Consider the following 16,837-nt stretch of genomic DNA (forward strand, 5'->3'; position numbering starts at 1 on the left):
TTCTCCCTCCCTCCATTTCTCCCTCTCTCCCCTCCTTCCCTCCTCCTTCCCTCCTTCCCTTTCTCCCTCCCTCCCTCGCTCCCTTTCTTCCTCCCTCCCTTTCTCCCTTTCTCGCTCCCTCCCTTTCTCCCTCCCTCCCTCCATTTCTCCCTCCCTCCCTCCCTTTCTCCCTCCCTCCCTCCCTTTCTCCCTCCCTTTCTCCCTCCCTCCCTCCCTCCCTTTCTCCCTCCCTCCCTCCCTCCCTTTCTCCCTCCCTCCCTCCCTCCATTTCTCCCTCCCTCCCTCCCTCCCTTTCTCCCTCCCTCCCTCCCTTTCTCCCTCTCTCCCTCCATTTCTCCCTCCCTCCCTCCCTTTCTCCCTCCCTTTCTCCCTCCCTCTCTCCTTTCTTCCATCGTTCTACGCCTGCCACATTCTCCCTTTGAAGAAGTATTAGAAAACTGCAACATCTTAAATTGTTGCAACAGGAGGGGATGGGGAAAAACACACAGGGAGCAAGTAGCTTTGGTCCCAAACAGACACTTAGATCTGAACCTGTCCGCCTGCCTGCCTTACCCAAAGCATGCTTCTGGCTTTATCCCCTCTTGGTTTTTTTTAATTTGCACCATCTGTGGCATTTTGCTTTGTAATTGTATGAATTTGAATCTCAGCGTTCCCTTGTATCTCTTACAATGTGCCGGCGTGGCGGTGGAGGCATTCATGATGGTGGCGTTTGCGAGGCTTCTAGATAGGCACATGGACATGCAGGAAATGGAGGGATATGGAGAGAGGGGATACAGATCAATTGCAAGCAGATAAGGTTAGTTTATCTTGGCATCCTGTTCAGCACACACTCAGTAGGCTGAAGGGCCTGTACAGTTCTATATCTCTACCTCTACAGGCCAAAACAAACTTGCATTTATATAGTGCTTGTTCCATCCCTTTCAGAACACCCCACAACCACAATGGGGGCAGGGGGTGGTGGTATAGTGGGAGAAATGGGTGCATCAATCTGCCAAGTCGAAAGCCTCCTCCCCAGTCACAACCTATCACCCCCCCCCCCCTTCCGGTTTCCACCCATCCCAAAGTTTGTAGGTTGATTGGCTTCTGTAAATTGCCCCTAGTGTGCAGGATTCGAAAGTGAGATAACACTGACCAATTTATGAATGATCGATGCTTGGTGTGGACTCAGTGGGCCGAAGGGCTTCTTTCCACACTGTATCTCTGGCTTAAACTAAAAAAAAACATGGGATTTCTTAAAAGGGAAAGAAAAAGAATCGTATCAGGCCAAGGATATAAAGAATAGGCAGCTTGCATCTTACTTCCTCCACCCTATTAACCATCAGATCATAAGACTAAGTATTTGGGTTTCAGCTCACAATAATGCAGATGACTCATGACCAAAGGATTGAACAAGTAGCACCAGTCCCAAACAGACATCCAAACGCTGTTCATCTGCCTTACCCAATGCCTGCTTCCAGCCTTTTCTCATTTTGTTTTTTCCCTTTGCGCCATCTGTGGTATTTTTTGTATTAATTTGGAACTCAGAGTTCCCTTGGATCTATTACAATGTGCCTGGAACGCGCTGCCAGAAGTGGTGGTGGCAGATACCATGGGAGTATGAGAGGCTTTTAGACATGCAGGGAATGGGGGTCATATGGCTATGGAGGGTCAGGGATATGGATCAATTGCAGTCAGATGAATGAGGTTAGTACATCTTGGCATCATATTCAGCACAGACATCGTGGGCTGAAGGGCCTGTACAGTTCCATTGACGTTAGACTTTCAAGATACACTGTGGAAACAGGCCCTTCGGCCCACTGAGACTGTGCCGACCAGCGATCCCCATACACTAACACTATCCTACACGCTAGGCACAATTTACAATTTTACCAAAGCCAATGAACCTACAAACCTGTACGTCTTTGGAGTGTGGGAGAAAACCGGAGCACCCGGAGAAAACCCACGTGGTCAAAGGGAGAATGTACAAACTCCATACAGACAGCACCCGTAGTCAGGATATTTTGCTTGGGTAAATTGTAGGTGTGTAGGACAGTGATACTGTACAGGATGATCACTGTTCGGCACAGGCTCGATGGGCTGAAGGTCCTATTTCCATGCTGGATCTGTGAAGTCTAAAGTTTAGTTAGAGGTTGTAGTGTTTAATAGTCAGCTGGTTGTTGGGTTAGAACGTCCAGGCTAATAATCCAAATTAAGTAATCAGTAAAGAGGCCCAAATTACCCGTTACACACTGTGCTGCATTCTGACTAATCCGATCAGTGCTGTGGGTGCCTATTTTCCGCATTGCATAATACACACCCGTTGCTAACTCTTTCGGTACAACTTCAACACTGGCGTTGACGCAACAATGTGGAAAATTGTCCAGGTGCGCACTGTTCCTAAAAATGCAGGACTAATCTAATCCAGCTGAGCGACGCCAATCAGCCTTCTCTCAATCATTAGCAAGATGATGTAAGGTGGCACTGACCATTCTATCAGGCTACACATAGTGTTCATTGAAGATCTTTCTTGAGTTTAATCTTGATCAAATCCTTATCTAATCACAGCTTCAGTCCAAACAGAGAACAAAGAGCTGAATTCCAGTGATTACCTGAAACGTCAAGATAGCATTTGACCAAGTGTGGCATCACGGAGCCCTGATAGTAGAGCTGCTGCCTTACAGCGCCAGAGACCCGAGTTCGATCCTGACCAAAGGTGCTCTCTGTACGGAGTTTGTACATTCTCCGCGTGACCCGCGTGGGTTTTCTCCGGGTGCTTCCGGATTCCACCCACATCCCAAAGTTTGTAGGTTGATTGGCTTCTGTAAATTGCCCCTAGTGTGTAGGATGCGAAAGTGAGATAACACTGACCAACTTATGAATGATCAATGCTTGGTGTGGACTCGGTGGGCCGAAGGGCTTCTTTCCACACTGTATCTCTGGATTAAACTAAAAAAAATGTGTGATTTCTTAAAAGGGAAAGAAAAAGAATCGTATCAGGCCAAGGATATAAAGAATAGGGGCAGAAAAGGCAGCTTGCATCTTACTTCCTCCACCCTATTAACCATCAGATCATAAGACTAAGTATTTGGGTTTCAGCTCACAATAATGCAAATGACTCATGACCAAAGGATTCACTAAATTTTCTGCATAAGCTGTTCATTGTACTCTCTGTACACACATGACTGTGGGGCCAGGTTCAGCTCAAACTCCATCATCAAGTTTGCTGATGACACTGTGGTGGTGGGCCGGATCTCCAACAACGATGAGGCCTACCGGGAGGAGGTGGCTGATCTAGCACTCTGGTGGAGGACAATAGCCTCCAGGACAATAGCCTCCTCTTGAATGTCACTAAAACAAAGGAGCTGATTGTGGACTTCAGAAGGGCTAAACATCCAAGGACGTACACGCCACTGGAGATAAATGGGTCTACTGTGGATAGGGTGAGCGGTTTTAAATACTTGGGAGTCCGCATCACAGAGGATCTGACGTGGGCAACGCACATTGCCGCACTGGTGGGTAAGGCTAAGCAGCGCCTTTACCACCTTAGACAACTGAGGAAATTCAGAGTGTCTCTGAGGATCCTTCACTGCTTCTACTCTGGGGCTGTAGAGAGCATTCTGTCCGGCAACATTACAGTCTGGTTTGGGAACAGCTCTGCCCAGGACAGGATGGCCCTGCAGAGAGTAGTGCGTTCGGCAGAACGCACCATGGGAACTACACTCGTCCCCCTGCAGGACCTATACATCAGGAGGTGCAGATCCAGAGCAAGCAAGATCATGAGGGACCCCTGCCACCCCAGTAACGGACTGTTCCAGATGCTACGATCAGGCAAACGCCTCCGCTGTCACGCTGTGAAAACGGAGAGGATGAGACGGAGTTTCTTCCCACAGGCCATCAGGACTGTCAACTTTTATAACCCCAGAGACTAAATTTTTGTCTACACTATAGTAACTTATTAACTTTATTTATATGCTGTAACTGTAATTCTTTTTTGTGCACAATCCGCAGGCATTGCCACTTTCATTTCACTGCACATCGTGTATGTGTATGTGACAAATAAACTTGACTTGACTTGACCAATTGTGATCCATTAAAAATATCTGTAATTTAACGAGAAAAGTATTGGCAATGGAGCAGGAAATAAGGTTTTGCATCATTTGAATGCATTTCGGCAGAGTAAAGCAGTGGCATTTGAAACCCTGCTTTAAACACACAAGTTATCAAAAACAATTATGGCCACAGTGGTCTTGAAGACAATGGGGTGAAAAAAAAGAGATATGGTAGAATATAAAACGGATCTGTCACTTGCTCTGTGCATTCACACAAATGTAAGATTTACCTGGACAAGATGCTTATCATCCAGAGATGCTGTCTGATCCGCTGAGTTCCAAGATGTCCCATTGGCGCAGAGTGGCACAGCGGTAGAGCTATTGCCTTACAGTGCCAGAGACCCCGGTTTCCTTCCACATCCAAAAGACGTGCGGGTTTGTAGGTTAATTGGCTTCCATACAAAAAATTGGCCCTAGTGTGTAGGATAGTGCTAGTTATACGGTGATTACTGGTCGACACGGTCTCAGTGGGCCGAAGGGTCTGTTTCCGCGCTGTATCTCGAAACACTAAACAACAGATTCAAGTGCTAGAAGAGAAGATATAATATTAAGGTATAGATTTCAATTTAGCACAAAGTAATGTAAGTTAGAAACAGTTGCGAAAGAATCCTGGGAGAATATTTGAGGAAGCTCAGGGGAAGATCTATCTGCCTTATAGATTACAAAGGGAAGTTCAGCACAGGAATAGTCCCTGTGATAGTGGTGTTTAAAAGGCTTTTAGACAGGCACATAGGAATGGAGGGATACGGATCGCGTGCCGGCATCATGTTTAGCCTGGCATCATGTTTAGCCTGGCATCATGTTTGGCACAGACATTGTGGGCCAAAGGGTCTGTGCTGTGCTGACTTTCTATATCCTATATTGTAAAACACTAATTTCTCCTCGTGTTCTACTGTTGAATGACAGATACAAATGTGTGCATCCTTGAGGACACTGTTGTACATTGTTCATATCTGTCCTCACAAACAATTGTCCATACATATTTTTTTAAAGTTTAAAAAAGCACATTAAAAAAAGTTCCATGATCCAAAGTGCATGCAGAGTGAATCTTTCTCAAGAGAGGTGTGGACTGAGTTTCAGAATTAGGCTCTATGTTCTTCACTCTGCAGAATATAAATCAATCAGCATTTCTGTATCTCAAGCCTGATTCATCATTTGCTTGTCCGATAACCACTGGATTACACCCGCAATAATTACTCAATCAACCCATTCCATGTCTCCAACTTTACCATTTAAATCACCGATCACACTTCCCTCTCTCGCCATGACTCACCAAAACCATACTCGTGTGACAACTATTTAATGAGAAGCAAGTGGAAAGATTTCAATTTCTTCTTATGAATTACGTTCTCCACTAAATCTATGGACTAAGTTAGACTTTAACAATCATCTCCACAAACATTAGCAAACACTAAAATAGAACAGGGCAGTCACGGTGGCTCAGCGGTAGAGTTGCTGCCTTACAGCGAATGCAGCGCCGGAGACTCAGGTTCGATCCTGACCACAGGCGCCGTCTGTACGGAGTTTGTACGTTCTCCCCGTGACCTGCGTGGGTTTTCTCCGAGATCTTCGGTTTCCTCCCACACTCCAAAGACGTACACGTTTGTAGGTTAATTGGCTGGGCAAATGTAAAAATTGTCCCGAGTGGGTGTAGGATAGTGTTAATGTGTGGGGATCGCTGGGCGGCACGGACCCGGTGGGCCGAAGGGCCTGTTTCTGCACTGTATCACTAAAAAAATTAATTTAAAAAAAAAGATGATTGGAGCATTGAGTAGAAGAGTCAGAACATCATGATGCAGCTTTAGAGGACTCAGTCTTTAGACTTTAGAGATACAGCTCCTTCGGCCCATCAAGTCCGTGTAGACCAGCAATCACCCTGTAGGCATAGATAGGGTAGACAGTCAGAATCTTTTTTCCAGGGTGGAAATGCCAAAGAATAGAAGACATAACTTTAAGGTGAAAGGGGCGAAGTTTAGAGGGATGTACGGGGTAAGATTTCTTTTAAACAGAGGGTAACGGGTACCTGGAATGTGCTGCCAGTGTGGTGGTTGAGGCAGATACAAAAGAGGCATTTAATAGGCTTTTAGATAGGCACATGGATATGCAGGGAATGGAGGGATATGAATCACATGCAGGCAGATGAAATTAGTCAATCTTGACATCATGTTAAGCACAGAAACTGTTGGCCGAAGTTCCTGGTCCTGTGATGTAATGTTCTATATGTGTTCTATGTTCTAGGTATATCATGAGGTTCCAGTTTTACCCAAGCAGTTATTATGTAAGCCAAATGCAGTATTAGTACAGAACAAGCTATGAGAGTGGATAAGGTTAAGGTTAGGAAATAATAATCCACTAAAGATTTATATAAAGAGGCACGGTGGCACAGCGGTAGAGGTGCTGCCTCCCAGCGCCAGAGACCTGGGTTCAATTCTGACAATGGGTGCTGTCTGTACGGAGTTTGTATGTTCTCCCTGTGACAGTGTGGGTTTTGTCCAGTTGCTCCGGTTTCCCCTCACAGTCAAAATATGTACAGGATTGTGAGCTAATTGGTTTGGTAAAATCGTAAATTGTTTCTAGTGTGTAGGATAGTGTTAGTGTACGGGGATGGCTGGTCGGTGCAAACTTGGTGGGCCTGTTTGTACGGGGCTAATCGCTGGTTGGCGTGGACTTGGTGGGCCAAAGGGCCTATTTCCACAATGTATCTCGAAACTAAACTAAAAAGAATCAGGAGTGAAGCAATCACAAGTCTCTGCCAGAACCACGAACTTATCTGCTTCGAGCACAATCTGAACTTAGTAACTAAATGCAAATTTCAATGGCAGCAGATTCAGAAAAGGTAGCTAAGAAATTTATTAGACAAAATATATAACCAGCCAGAACGTTGATAGATGAATTAGTGGACTCAAGTTAAATACAGTGCATTTAAACAGCAGTGAAAAGGGAAGCCTCATGAAATAGCAAATGCTCAACATGTTCTACCAATGTAGAGATCACTGTCGGAAGCCAGTGCAGTGTTGGGCCATTTATTCAAAACAGTGGAATACATATCAGAGGAAGTGACTATTCATGATTTACCGTACGGTGGCCCAGCCAAACCACACCCACCGCCACACACACACTTCTGGTTGCAGAGCAACAAGGAGTCCAAGCATTGTAAAACTGGTCTTTAATAGAGTCACAGTCATACAACACGGAAATAGGTCCTTTGGCCCCACTTACCTATGCCGACCAATATGCCCCATCTAGTCCCACCTGTTCCCATTTTGTCCATATCCCCCTAAACCTTTCCTATCCATGTACCCGTCCAAATGTCTTATTGTACCTGCCTCAACTACCTCCGTTATCTTACACCATTGTTATAATGACAGCATTAAAGGCTGACTTAAAAAGGATTATATAACATATATAATAACATATAACAACTACAGCATGGAAACAGGCCTGTCCGGCCCTACCAGTCCACGCCGACCATTCTCCCTGACCTAGACTCATCTACCTGCACTCAGACCATAACCCTCTAATCCCCTCCTATCCATATACCTATCCAATTTACTCTTAAATAATAAAATCGAGCCAGCCTCCACCACTTCCACCGGAAGCCAATTCCATACAGCCACCACCCTCTGAGTAAAGAAGTTCCCCCTCATGTTACCCCTAAACCTTTGTCCCTCAATTCTGAAGCTATGTCCCCTTGTTGGAATCTTCCCCACTCTCAAAGGGAAAAGCCTACCCACGTCAACTCTGTCCGTCCCTCTCAAAATTTTAAAAACCTCTATCAAGTCCCCCCTCAACCTTCTACGCTCCAAAGAATAAAGACCCAACCTGTTCAACCTCTCTCTGTAGCTTAAGTGCTGAAACCCAGGCAACATTCTAGTAAATATCCTCTGTACCCTCTCCATTTTGTCGACATCCTTCCTATAATTTGGCGACCAGAACTGCACACCATACTCCAGATTCGGCCTCACCAATGCCCTGTACAATTTTAACATTACATCCCAACTTCTATACTCGATGCTCTGATTTATAAAGGCAAGCATACCAAACGCCTTCTTCACCACCCTATCCACATGAAATTCCACCTTCAGGGAACAATGCACAGTTATTCCCAGATCCCTCTGTTCCACTGCATTCCTCAATTCCCTACCATTTACCCTGTACGTCCTATTTTGATTTGTCCTACCAAAATGCAGCACCTCACACTTATCAGCATTAAACTCCATCTGCCATCTTTCAGCCCACCCTTCCAAAAGGCCCAAGTCTCTCTGTAGACTTTGAAAATCTACCTCACTATCAACTACTCCACCTATGTTAGTATCATCTGCATATTTACTAATCCAATTTGCCACACCATCATCCAGATCATTAATGTAAATGACAAACAACAGTGGACCCAACACAGATCCTTGGGGTACTCCACTAGACACTGGCCTCCAACCTGACATACAATTGTCAACCGTTACCCTCTGGTATCTCCCATTCAGCCATTGTTGAATCCATCTTGCAACCTCACTATTAATACCCAACGATTTAACCTTCTTAATCAACCTTCCATGTGGAACCTTGTCAAATGCCTTACTGAAGTCCATATAGACAACATCCACAGCCTTGCCCTTATCAATTTCCCTGGTAACCTCTTCAAAAAATTCAAGAAGATTAGTCAAACATGACCTTCCAGGCACAAATCCATGTTGACTGTTTCTAATCAGGCCTTGATTATCCAAATAATTATATATATTGTCCCTAAGTATCTTTTCCATTAATTTTCCCACCACAGACGTCAAACTAATAGGTCTATAATTGCTAGGTTTACTTTTAGAACCTTTTTTAAACAAGGGCACAACATGCGCAATGCGCCAATCTTCCGGCACCATCCCCGTTTCTAATGACGTTTGAAATATTTCCGTCATAGCCCCTGCTATTTCTGCACTAACTTCCCTCAATGTCCTAGGGAATATCCTATCAGGACCTGGAGACTTATCCACTTTTATATTTTTCAAAAGTGTCCGTACCTCCTCTTCTTTAATCCTCCTAATTTCCATCACTACTCTACTTGTTTCGCTTACCTCACATAATTCAATATCCTTCTCCTCGGTAAATACCGAAGAAAAGAAATTGTTTAATATCTCCCCCATTTCTTCCGGCTCAGCACATAGCTGACCACTCTGACTCTCTAATGGACCAATTTTTTCCCTCACTATCCTTTTGCTATTGACATATCTGTAGAATCCCTTGGGGTTTACTTTTACATTACTTGCCAAAGCAGCCTCATATCTTTTTTTCGCTTTTCTAATTTCCTTCTTAAGATTCCTTTTACATTCTTTATATTCCTCAAGAACCTCATTTACTCCCTGCCGCTTATATTTATTGTATATCTCCCTCTTTTTCCGAACCAAGTGTCCAATTTCCCTGGAAAACCACGGCTCTTTCAAATTATTATTCTTTCCTTTCCACCGAACAGGGACATAAAGACTCTGTACTCTCAAAATTTCTCCTTTAAATATCCTCCATTTCTCTATTATATCCTTTTCATAAAACAAAAATTTCCATTTCACTCCTTTTAAATCCTTTCTCATCTCCTCAAAATTAGCCTTTCTCCAATCCAAAATCTCAACCCTTGGTCCAGATTTGACCTTCTCCATAATGATATTAAAACTAATGGCATTGTGATCACTAGACCCAAAGTGCTCAACACATACCTCCGTCACCTGACCCATCTCATTTCCTAACAGGAGGTCCAACACTGCCCCTTCTCTAGTAGGCACCTCTACGTATTGCTGCAAAAAACTATCCTGCACACATTTTACAAACTCCAAACCATCCAGCCCTTTAACAGAATGCGATTCCCAGTCTATATACGGAAAATTGAAATCACCCACAATCACCACTCTGTGCTTACTACTAATATCTGCTATCTCCTTACATATTTGCTCTTCCAATTCTCGTTCCCTATTTGGCGGTCTATAATACACCCCTATAAGTGTTGCTAAACCTTTCTCATTTCTGAGTTCCACCCAAACAGCCTCCCTAATCGAGCCTTCTAGTCTGTCCTGCCAAAGCACTGCTGTGATATCCTCCCTGACAAGCAATGCAACACCCCCACCTCTTGCCCCTCCGATTCTATCACATCTGAAACAATGAAATCCTGGAATATTTAATTGCCAATCGCAACCCTCCTGCAACCATGTTTCACTGATCGCCACAACATCATACTTCCAGATGTCAATCCAGGCTCTAAGCTCATCCACCTTTCTTACAATGCTCCTAGCATTAAAATATACACATTTGAGGGACCCATCATTTCTTATTCTCAGTTTATTTCTTTTCCCTTCTTTCTCTCCTACATATTGGGTCTGAGTGTTTCCCTTTTCTGCCTCCTGCCTCACACACTGCCTGTTAGCTATCTGTGTTTGAGTCCCTCCCCCCAACCGTACTAGTTTAAAGTCTCCGCAATTATTTTAGCAAATCTCCCCGCCAGGATATTGGTTCCCCTCAGGTTCAGATGCAACCCGTCCTTTTTGTACAGGTCATACTTCCCCCAGAAAAGGTCCCAATGATCCAGAAACTTGAAACCCTGCTCCCTGCACCAGTTCCTCAGCCACTTATTTATCCTCCACCTCACTCCATTCCTATTCTCACTATCGCGTGGCACAGGCAGTAAGCCTGAGATTATTGCTTTGGAAGTCCTTTTTTTTAACTCTCTTCCTAGCCCCCTAAATTCTCCTTTCAGGACCTCTTCCCTTATCCTACCTATATTGTTGGTACCTATATGTACCACGACCTCTGGCTCCTCTCCCTCCCCTTTCAGGATATCCTGGACACGCTCAGACACATCCCGGACACCGGCACCAGGGAGGCAAACCACCATCCGGGTCTCCCGACTGCGTCCACAGAAACGCCTATCTGACCCCCTCACTATAGAGTCCCCTATTACTATCGCTCTCCTCTTCCTTTCCCTACCCTTCTGAGCAACAGGGCCGGACTCCTTGCCAGAGGCCCGGGCACCGTCGCTGCCCCCAGGTAGGCTGTCCCCCCCAACAGTACTTAAACAGGAGTACTTATTTCCAAGGGGTACAGCCACCGGGGTACTCCCTAGTCCCTGCCTCTGCTCCTTGCCCCCCCTAACAGTGACCCACTTTTCTACCTCCCGTGGTCTTGGAGTGACCACCTCTCTGTAACTCCTATCTATAACCTCCTCACTCTCCCTGATCAGACGGAGATCATCAATCTGCCGCTCCAGGTTCCTAATACGGTCCCTTAGGAGCCCCATCTCGTCGCACCTGTCGCAGATGTGGATGTCTGGAAGACTATCAGACTCCCAGATTCCCCACATCCGACACCCAGAACAAAAAACTGCCCTGGCAGTCATACTCTCCAAACAAAGCCCCGTGCTCGGTTACTAAACCTACCGCCCGGCCGCTACTCCAACCGCTCCAACCGCCCACCCAAAAGAACTGAGTGATCTCCTGGGAGAGGCGAAAAAACGGATAAAAAACCCAGGCCAATTTGGGAAATAATCCGGGAAATTCCTCTCCGACCCCAAGCTAGGCGATCGAAACTTGTCCGGGAGATCACACAGGTCTTACTCCTTACTATCCCCACACAATCCCCACACACTACTTCCCAAGCAACACAGCTTGGTGCTGCTTGCTGCTGCTGCTGCTGCTTGCTGCTGCTACTGCAAGGCACCCGCTAAGTTTTCAAAGAGTTACATTTACAAGTTTTCTTCTCAGCAATTATAAAGCATCACAAACGCTGGGCCAAGTAATGACCTGTGATTGAGGAAGGTGGTGACAAGGTCTCGGGACGTAACAAAGGTGAACTCAATTTCGTACTTTTAATCGTTCAATTATCCTAAATCTCTAAATAGGCATCTTTAGTTAGATTTACCCGACATCAGCAGTTGTGATTGTGACCAAATAATCTGCTCAAGAAATTTGTCGTGTTTCATAAAGCTTCCATTCTTCTAGATATTGAATTCCCATAATTCAGTCTCGAAAGCTGTGCACTCAACAATTGCTTTCCTCCCTGGTTTTGCAGACAGAAATTAAAAAATATATATATATTTTACTTTCACATCCTGACATCTGTTTGTTGGTTTCATTGCCCAATGTTTAGTTTAGTTTAGTTCATTGTCATGTGCAGTGAAAAGCTTTTTTGCCTTGTGCTGACCAGTCAGCAGAACGACTATACCGTACATGATTACAATCGAGCCATCCACAGTGAATATTTCTCCGAAAAGACACAGAGTGCTGGAGTAACTCAGAGGGTCAGGCAGCATCTCTGGTGAGAAGGGATAGGTGACGTTTCGGGTTGGGACCCTTCTTCAGACGATTTGCTTTAATGATTGGGTAATTTTAACGCCCATTTCAATGACGTAGATTAGCAGTAAGGACCATTGGTTATAAAATCCAACTGAAATCAACCCTGAAGGCAGTCATTGTGAAAATGGTGTGAAATAAACCTTTTAATGTTCCCGACATGTCACAGGTGTAAAATTTGCTAGCTGACATTTTAATTCAAATTGTGAAAACATTACAGGCACAAAAGTAGTTCACACAAACCAGACTCCCCACAACCGACTCCATCCACACTTCACGCTGCCTTGGAAAAGCAGCCAACTTGATCAACGACTTGTCCCACTCCAGTCATTCATTCTTCTCCCTGCTCCTGTCTGACAGAGGTTTGAAAGCGTACAACACCAGCAGACTCAGGGACAGCTTCTTCCCCTCAGTTATCAGGCTTCTGAATGGTCCGTCCATAAGCTAGGGTACTGTTCGATTCACCACTATCCCACTGCGGACATTGGACTTAGTCTCTGGAACTGATGCGCTACAATGCTGAGAACTATATTCTGCACTCTGTATCTTCCCCTTTGCTCGACTCATTGTACCAGTTTGTTTTAATTGTATTTATGCATGGTATATCTGGTCCGATTGGATAACATACAAAACAAAGATTTTCACTGTAACTTGGTACACATAACTAAATAACCCAAAACCTAAGAAGTTAAGCAAAAACATTGCTAATCTTTCCTAATGGCCCTGTGGGCAGAGGCCTTGTTTAGTACAATCTTGATGTAAACAAACAAAAGGGCTCCATTTTGTTCAGCACTGTTCACAACAGACAAAGTGATCTTAGCCCATTCATCGCGGCTCTGGAGAAGGGTTCCAACCCAAAACGTCATCTATCCATGTTCTCCAGAGATGCTGCCTGACCCACTGAGTTACTCCAGTACTTTGTGTCTTTTTGGGTATTAACCAACATCTGCATTTCCTCGTTTCTACACTCATACATGTGTTTGCAGGAAATGCCTTCTTGTCCATGGTTCACTGAGTGTTTTAGCCTGAGGACGGTCTTGTTCAACCAAGCCTTTAATAACAGAGATTTGCTTTAGGTCCAAATAAAATGTACATTGCATTTTAGTAATATTTCTTATGAAATATTGTCAATTTTCTTTTGCTTGTGTAAGGAGGATTAGCTTCATCCTTCTAATATTAGCAATCCCTAAATTAATTTAAATTGATCAAATTAATTAAATTAGCAATCCCTAAATTAATTAAAATAAATTATAATTTATTAATGAATAATATTTTTCATTATTTATTGAAAAATAATCAATGACGTTGATTATTGATTATTTTTAGTCCAGATACAGTGGAGAAACAGACCATTCGGCCCACCGAGTCCAAGCCGACCACCGATCATCACGTACACCCGCAATATTCTACACACTATCCTACACACGAGGAACAATTTACAGTTTTACCGGCCAATTAACCTATAAACCTGTACGACTTTCGAGTGTGGGGGGAAACAGGAGCACCTGAAGAAAACCCACACAGTCCCAGGAAGAACATACTGACTCCATACAGACAGCACCCGTAGTCAGGATCGAATCTGGGTCTCTGGCGCTGTGAGGCAGCAAGTCTACCATTACGCCACCTGCTGCCTTTGATTTAGTCCATCATAACTACATAGCTGATGGTACTTGTGAACAGCAATGAAACAGGGAGCAGTATATCATTGGAAAATGTTCCAACACATGCCCTTTGCACCGACACATGCAGGTGCAGGAGACTCTATGCAATGTATCCACTTCAAATCGTAATTGTACCCAAAAGCAGAAGAGTGGAGACCTATTTGTCTCGATTTTCTGATATGTTTCACCATTTATTTTGCCCATTTGAACTTGTTTGCAAATGACATTAAGATCTTACCTGCAAAATGACTGCTCAAAAGTGTGCCTTTGGGCTCAAGAACATAGTACAGCGCAGGAACAGGCCCTTCAGCCCACAATGTCCTGGCCGAACCTGATGCCAAGTTAAACTAATCTCATGCACGTCATCCATAATCCCTCCATTCCTTGCATATCCATATGCCTATCTAAAAGGCATTCTAACTAATACCAGAAAATGGTCAACCAAGCTGTTGTTGAAGCCGAGGACAAGGATATCAAAGGCTAGCAAGAACTAGTGGTTCCAATGAGACCTCTTATTTCTGTACGCTTGCCTTCATTGGACGGAGAATTGGGTACAACAGGCAGGAAGTCGTGATACAGCTCCATAGGACATCGGTTAGGCCTCATTTGGAGTATTGTTTGCAGTTCTGGTCGCCCCATTACAGGCAGGATGTGGAGGCTTTGGGGAGGATGCAGAAGCAGTTTACAGGAATGCTGCCTAGATTAGAGAACATTAGCTATAAAGCGAGGTTACACAAACTTGGATTTTTTTTCTCTGGAGCGTCAGAGGTTCAGGGGAGACCTGATAGAAGGATACAAAATTATGAGAGGCATAAATATGGTAGACAGTCGGAATCTTTTTCCAAGGGTGGAAATGTTAAAGACCGGGTTTTTTTTTTTACACAGATGGTGGTGGGTGGCTGGAACGTGTTGGTAGGGGTGGTGGTGGAGGCAGAGACAATAGTGGCATTTAGTGGTGATGATTCATTTTCAACATTCATTATTGAACAGTCATTTTGCCAGTCAGATTTTAATTTCATCTGCAAACTAGTTAATATTGCTTTTACACAGGCACATGGATATGCAGGGAATGGATGGATTTGGATCACGTGCAGGCAGAGGAGATTAGTTTAACCTGGCATTATGTTCGGCATGGATATTGGGGGTAGAGGGGCCTGTTCCGGTTCTATGTTTACAAATGATATATGGGTGGAAAGGCAGAATTCCAGGGCTTTGTGCTCATGCTGTAAGAGAGGGAGGGGATACACAAGAACCTTGAATCAGAAGAAGGGGAAATAGGGTGAGAATTCTATGTGGATCAGCAGGAGATTTCAGAGATACAAGGGTGTGCTCATGGAGTGACTTACCAAGGATCAATCAGTTTCTTTTCGTTTGGAGAAACAGCACGGAAACAGGCCCTTCGGCCCAGATTCCGTGCTGACCATCAATCACCCGTTCACACTAGTTCTATGTTATCCCACTTTTGCATCCACTCCTTCCACACTAGGGGCAGTTTTACGGAGGGCAATTAACCTACAAACCTTCACTTCTATTGGCTGTGGGAGGAAATCGGAGCACTCGGAGGAAATTAGGCGGTGCAGCGGTAGAGTTACTGCTTTACACTGCCAGAGACCTGGATTCGATCCTAACTACGAGTGCTGTTTGTACGGAGTTTATATGCTCTCTTCGCGTGACCTGCGCGGATTTTCTCTGGGATTCCTCCCACATTCCAAAAACGTACAGGTTTGTAGGCTAATTGGCTTGGTGAAATTGTAAATTGCCCCTAGTTGTGTGCAGGATAGTGTAGTGTACAGGGATGGCTGGTCGGTGCGAACTTGGTGGGACTGTTCCGCGCTATATCTCTAAACTAAATTAAACTAAATCCACGCGGTCACAGGGAGAACCTGCAAACGCCACACAGACAGAGGTCAGGAACGAACCTGGGTCTCTGGTGCTGTGAAGCGGTGGATCTACCAGCTGTGCCATTGTGCCACCCCTATCAATAATACATTTAAAATTTAAAGAACTGAATCAATGAACACAGAGGTGATGCATGCACAATATTTGGTGAGGTATATGACACAAGTAGTCCAGATATGAATTATGATTTGGCAACCTATTGAGAGAAGGTAGCCACAAAAGCCTGTGAATAGTCACTAACAATAATCACTGATGCCAAAGGTATGGATAAGAGATTCAACAGGTAGCTGGAGATAGATGGGATTACAAGTGGGGAGACGGCATGAGGATGGAGGGGAAATTGCATTTGCAGCCGAGCAAGAACGAGCACTTCACCTGAGCACTTCTGTGTTGTTCCTGGTTCGTATTATTCACCTGCAAACAAGACTTTCAACTCGGCTCTACTTCATAAACCTAAACATGTAAAGGCTCTATAGACCGTGCAGCTGCGGCGCAGTTGGTAGAGCTTTTCTCCACCAGGGGGCGCCGCACGATGGCTGCCTCGCCTACACTCTGTCTTTTTCAAACTTATTTTGTTATTTTTGGTAAGTTTTAAAAGTTTGTGTACATGTTCTCTGGTTTGTTTTATGTGGGGAGTGGGTCGGGGGAAACTTTTTTTTTCAATCTCTTACCTTGCCGGAGATGCGATTGCTTTTCGGATCGTAGCTCTGTGCCTAACATTGTGGAGCTGGAGGCCTTGCCTGGGATTGACTTTGAGCCCCACTGTGGGGCCGTGGATTTAACATCTGAGCGTGCGATTCTTTGCCTGGATCAATGCTCCAACGCGGTCTGCGGACTTTAACATCAAGGAACTCGCAGTCTCGGGTTGAGA

This window comes from Rhinoraja longicauda, chromosome 18, assembly GCF_053455715.1.
Source record: "Rhinoraja longicauda isolate Sanriku21f chromosome 18, sRhiLon1.1, whole genome shotgun sequence".
Classification (NCBI taxonomy): Eukaryota; Metazoa; Chordata; class Chondrichthyes; order Rajiformes; family Arhynchobatidae; genus Rhinoraja; species Rhinoraja longicauda.